The 6,000-nt window shown below is 45.8% G+C and overlaps 1 protein-coding gene across 3 annotated transcripts in view; it reads left to right on the top strand.

The window, feature by feature from the left end:
- Positions 1-5,843: 5,843 nt before the first annotated feature.
- The window catches only part of LOC120932804 (potassium voltage-gated channel subfamily KQT member 1-like), a 181,095-nt gene continuing 180,938 nt past the window's right edge, over positions 5,844-6,000 (top strand). For all 3 annotated transcript variants that reach the window (XM_040345538.1, XM_040345537.1, XM_040345536.1), the window contains exon 1: positions 5,844-5,989. The gene's annotated coding sequence lies outside the window, so the exon portion shown is untranslated. The remainder of the gene's footprint in view (positions 5,990-6,000) is intronic.

Genomic DNA, 6,000 nt, shown 5'->3' with positions numbered 1-6,000 from the left:
CACTTGGGTGCACTACGAGTGCAGTCGCTGTAAATCTGAGGGGTAGATCTAAAATGAGGGGAAGCTCTGCTGATTTTATTATCCAATCATGTGCAAGCTAAAATGCTGTTTTTTATTTTCCTTGCATGTCCCCCTCGGATCTACAGCGACTGCACTTCCAAGTGCACTTTACACTTGTAGTGCAAAGTGGATTTGCCTTTAGTAAATAACCCTCTATGAATCTTTTTTTCTCCACTCAGAAGAGAAACAGAGTACAGTGGCAGGTTTTACTGACTACATACCTCCCAACTTTTTGAGACGGGAATGAGGGACACCTATCAGCAAACACATGTAGGCATAGGACACACCCCCTTGCCACGCCCCCTTAACTACTTCCCGACCCGCGTATTGTAAATGTACGTCCTCTTTTTAAACATGGATATCTCAGTAACGGCAGCAGCTGCTGCCACAACTGAGATATCCATGTTTTCAGCGGGCGGCCGTGTAAACGATAACGGCGGTCTCCGCGGCGGATTCGCCGCGAGATCGCCGTTATCGGTGGCGGGAGAGGGGCCCCCTCCCGCCGATTTTCCGCGCCCTCCGCCGCTTATCGGAGCCGTCGGTAGCGGCGGAGGAGATCCGATGCTGCCGCCTGGAGAGTGAGGACTTGAGTGAGGGCAAGATGGCCCCCACCCGTCCTCATAGCTCTGCTGGGCGGAAGTGACGTCAAAACGTCAGTCCCGCCCAGCCTCTTAAAGAGACAATTTTTTTTTTGTCATTTTTTTAAATGACAAATTTTCCTTTTTTTATTTTTTTTTGCATTTAAGCCTAAATATGAGATCTGAGGTCTTTTTGACCCCAGATCTCATATTTAAGAGGACCTGTCATGCTTTTTTCTATTACAAGGGATGTTTACATTCCTTGTAATAGGAATAAAAGTGATCATTTTTTTTTTTTTATATTTTAGTGTAAAAAATAATAAAATCAATAAAATTAAATAAGAAAACAAAAAATTTTTTTTTTTAAAGCGCCCCGTCCTGACGAGCTCATGCGCAGAAGCGAACGCATACGCGAGTAGCGCCCGCATATGAAAACGGTGTTCAAATCACACAAGTGAGGTATCGCCGCGATCGTTAGAGCGAGAGCAATAATTATAGACCTAGAGCTACTCTGTAGCTCAAAAAATGCAACTTATAGAATTTTTTAAACGTCGCCTATCTAGATTTTTAAGGGTAAAAGTTTGACGCCATGCCACGAGCGGGCGCAATTTTAAAGCGTGACATGTTGGGTATCATTTTACTCGGCGTAACATTATCTTTCACAATATATAAAAAAATTGGGCCAAATTTATTGTTGTCTTATTTTTTAATTCAAAAAAGTGAATTTTTTCCAAAAAAAGTGCGCTTGTAAGACTGCTGCGCAAATACGGTGTGACAAAAAGTATTGCGATGACCGCCATTTTATTCTCTAGGGTGTTAGAAAAAAAATATATAATGTTTGGGGGTTTTAAGTAATTTTCTAGCAGAAAAAACTGTTTTAGTCTTGCAAACACCAAATCTGAAAAACAGAAAAAAGAAGAATTGTACAAAAAAACAAGATTGTGGTTAAACCCACAAGTGCCTTTTTACCACTACTATTCCTTTATATTGGCTTTTGGAATTTACAAATGCAGCAGTTTAGAAATCAGATGAATGAATTAGCACTGGAAAACATTTTTTCATAGATAAAAAGTGCATTTTATATTAGACTATGTAGATCAGACCAAAATGAGGGACAAATGAGGAGGAATGAGGGACAGAGGGACATTTCTCCAAATCAGGGACAGTCCCTCGAAATCAAGGACAGTTGGGAGCTATGTGACTAGCTATCACATCATGTCATCAGGTCTCCCAGCTCCCGATCCTTAGTACGAGGCCAAGAGCACTCGGTGACAGCTTGGTCTCCATGCTGGGAGTGCACTATAAAGTCCTCTTACAGTACAAAATCACATATATGTTATATACAGTAAGCTCCTCCCCTGGACTGAAATAACCTATCCTGATTTCAGTGCACACTGTGAGCCTCTGCCAATGTGCATTGAAGTAATACTAAAGGTACCACCCTTGGCCTTTTTACACAATGCGGGGGATTAACCCCTTAGGTTCCACAGTGTGTATAACAAGCATGCTGTACTGCATATACACACTGATTTCACTGTTGTGGGTTTAGTAACACCTTAAATAAGACCTCAGTAAGAAAAGGTAATAAGCATGTAGAAGAATTTTAAATTATTGGAAGCTGAATATGGGCACTGCCCTGCTTTATAATGCTATAGTTATCCACACTAGGGGGCAACGGAGAGATGCAGCACACCTCTCAATGACTCCCAATGATTGTATAGCAGGGAGGGCACAGACAATTAATTCTGAGTGTCTGATTTAGATCATTTATTTTATTATTAGCAGCCCTCCTATCTTCAAAAACATAGAATTGTTAATTGGGAATATCTATACATCTCAACATCTTTGCCATTGGAAACATTTTTGTCAATTTTGACTTTCCTGACTTCACTAGTCACATTCTTGTTCCAGATCAGTGACTTAGAAAGTGCCCAAGCCAGATGGAACCACTTACATTTTAAGAACAAGTCAGAAATGGAATGCTTTTGGCAATACAAGAACCCAGAGCACTGCAATGCACATATTCTTACCCTAAAGCAGTTATTTTAGGTCTCCTTTACACCAGTTGCATTAAGCTGCGTTGTTCTGCATTGATCAACGCAGGCTCAACACAAGGGCTCAAAGAAAACAGTTGTTCCCAATGTGCCCTTGCATTGAGCATTAGCCCTCATTCACAGCGGTGCGATTTGTCATGCGGCAAAATCCCATGAAAAGTCGCACCTCATTACCGGGGGTTCTATAGATTTGTGCCCTCCGCCGACAATTTCCCAAGTATGAGCAGAGCGGAAGGGCACTCCAGCTGATTTGCCGATCAGCTGGCGTGATGTCACTATAGTGCATGCGCACATCGTAGGATTTTTTTTTTTTTCTACGGGAGATGCCATTTCACAGGCACCGTAGATGTCAGATTCTGCGTCGATATAAACCCGCGGCGCAACGGCGAGGCACAGTATGACAAACATGGTGTCCCTCCACTGTTTGTATAGCATTAAATTGTGCCCGAGAAATGGTATCTCCCGTCGAAAAAAGGCTCCTACGATGTGCACAAGCGCTATGGTGACGTCGGGAAATCAGCTGGAGTGCCGTTCCGTTCAGCGTATGAATGGGCACTTTTCAATGCGGGCACATATCGACAGGACCCCGGCAAAGGAATTGTTCATATTGTTCAATTGTTGACATGTCGCAGCAATTAATAAAAAGGTTCCTGCACTACATTCTTTCGATTTTATTGCGACTTGCATGTTGGAGGAATTCGCATATTACTGTTCATATCTGTGCAACTTTAAGTTGCAGTGACTTCGAAGTAGTCCCTGCACTACTTTGGTCCCACTTTGATGCGACTTAAGGGTCCATAGACCTTAAGAATACACAAGCATTGTTTCCAGTCACATAAAAAAAAAACGTAGCAAAAAATCGCGGCAAAAACCTGCTACTTTCTGGTCGCAATAGTGGAAACAGAGCCTTAATCTAAAGTCATAGGCCCGGATTCACAAAGCACTTACGCCAACGTATCTCGAGATACGCCACGTAAGTGTAAATATGCGCCGTTGTATCTATGCGCCGGACTCTGAAACCAAGATACGCCTGAAAATGGGCTTCATCCGACCAACGTAACTTTCCTACGCTGGCGTATTGTGGGGCGCATATTTACGCTGGCCGCAAGTGGCGCTCCCATTGATTTCCTATTCAAATATGGAAATGAGGGAGATACGTTGATTCACGAACGTACTTGCGCCCGGCGTATAATATACGCGGTTTGCGTAAGTCGTACGTCCGGCGTAAAGTTATTCCCCATATAGGAGGCGCAACCCATGCAAAGGTATGGACCAGGGAACGCAAGCCGTCGTATCTTATGTTGTTTACGTTGTACGTGAATATGACTAGGCGTAGGTTACGTTCACGTCGTAGGCAGTGATCCGTCGTATCTTAGGGAGTAGTTCCGACGTGATTCTGAGCATGCGTACTGGGATACGTCCACGGGGCGGCGCATGCGCCGTTCGTTTTAAGTACTTGTATGGCGCTCGGCCCATCATTTGCATGGGGTCACGCCTCATTAGCATGGCTCATGCACCCCTTCCACCTACGACGGCTTAGGCCGAGGAAACCCAGCGCAGCTTGGGAGGCAAGTGCTTTGTGAATTCAGAGCTTGCCTCTCTGCACTGCGTTGGCGTAGCGTATATTAGATATGCTACGGCGGCATAAATATGCACCGATGTATGTGAATCCGTGCCATATTTGGGTACACCTTTTTCTTAACTATATTTACAATTTTCTGCAGTGCGTTGCAAAAAGACATACAAAGGCAGCACAGCTCCAATTCACATGTGTTGCAGCCCACCAGAATGCACGGTAGGGCACTAAGGGCCAGATTCACAAAGGAGATACGATGGAGTATCTCAGATACTCCGTCGTATCTCTGAGGCCTCGTACACACGACAGAGTTTCTCGGCAGAATCCGGCTCTGACTGAGTTTCTCGCCGAATTCTGCCGAGAAACTCTGTCGTGTGTACACTTTCGGCCCGATGGAGCCGCCGAGGAACTCGTCGAGAAAATAGAGAACATGTTCTCTATTTTCTCGTTGTTCTATGGGAGAACTCGGCCCGCCGAGCTCCTCGGCGGCTTCAGGGCTGAACTCGCCGAGGAACTCGACGTGTTTGGCACGTCGAGTTCCTCGGCCGTGTGTACGAGGCCTTAGAGTATCTATGCGACTGATTCATAGAATCAGTTACGCATAAATAGCCCTTAGATCCGACAGGTGTAATTGTTTTACACTGTCGGATCTTAGGATGCAGTACCGCGGCCGCCGCTGGGGGGAGTTTGCGTCGTAAACCAGCGTCGGGTATGCAAATTAGGAGTTACGGCGATCCACGACGGTTTTTCGCGTTTGCTACGTCGCTGCTAGTCTAGTTTCCCGTCGCAAATTTAGTCGTCGTTTTGGGTGCCCTAACTTTACACAGCACACGTATGTGCTGTATAAAGTATGGCCGTCGTTCCCGCGTCAAAATGTAAAAATTCACGTCGTTTGCGTAAGACGTCCGGGAATACGGAAGTACGCTACGCACGTCGCCGTTCGAAAAAATGACGTCAGTTCGCGCAAAGCACGGCGGGAATTTCGAAACGGAGCATGCGCAGTAGGTCCGGCGCGGGACACGCCCCTTTAAATTACGCGGGCTTACGCCGGAGGCCGCCAGCGTAGGTTTTCATTGCAAGTGCTTTGTGAATCAGGCACTTGCGATGAAAACTTGCGGCGGTGTAACGTATCTACGATACGTTACGCCGCCGCAGTTCTACGTGAATCTGGCCCCAACATACTTTGTAGTGCTCCGTGTTGCCAATAGTGGGGCACATCCACTTTCTTGGATGTTTTGGTGCATTTCCAGCCCACACAGCAGCGGAAAAGTGTAAACGCAACAAAAAAACAAGTAGTGTACATAATAAACTTTGCAAACCCAATTATTTACCTGGAATTTAGTTTAACATATTATCAGCTATGCCTTGCATGTCCTGTGTTTGGTAGTGATGTGTGCGAGTGCTGAGACTTGTAGTGCCTCTGCAGGGGGTGGATAGAAATGGCACAGGTAATGCTGTGGTTAAGTAGGCAGAATGGCATTACCGTTCTCTGCAGGATGGATGGGGAGGGGGTTAGGCACTGATGAGCCAGGAGGAGGGGTCATAGCCTGAGCCTTCAGTGGAGAGGCAGAGAGCCCCACACACCCACGGGCAGGTGCTGAACAAGTCATGGATGGTTGACAAGAGCCCTGTACAGCAAGGGGTTAATGGCAGAGTCTGGTGGAGACCACTGAAGGCTGATCGTCCCTAAATGTCACCGCAAGGAGGACCAGGTCCTGCAGGTAATGTTTGC

Source organism: Rana temporaria, chromosome 3 (assembly GCF_905171775.1).
Source record: "Rana temporaria chromosome 3, aRanTem1.1, whole genome shotgun sequence".
In the NCBI taxonomy this organism is placed as follows: Eukaryota; Metazoa; Chordata; class Amphibia; order Anura; family Ranidae; genus Rana; species Rana temporaria.
This window is presented reverse-complemented; position numbering and strand designations above follow the sequence as displayed.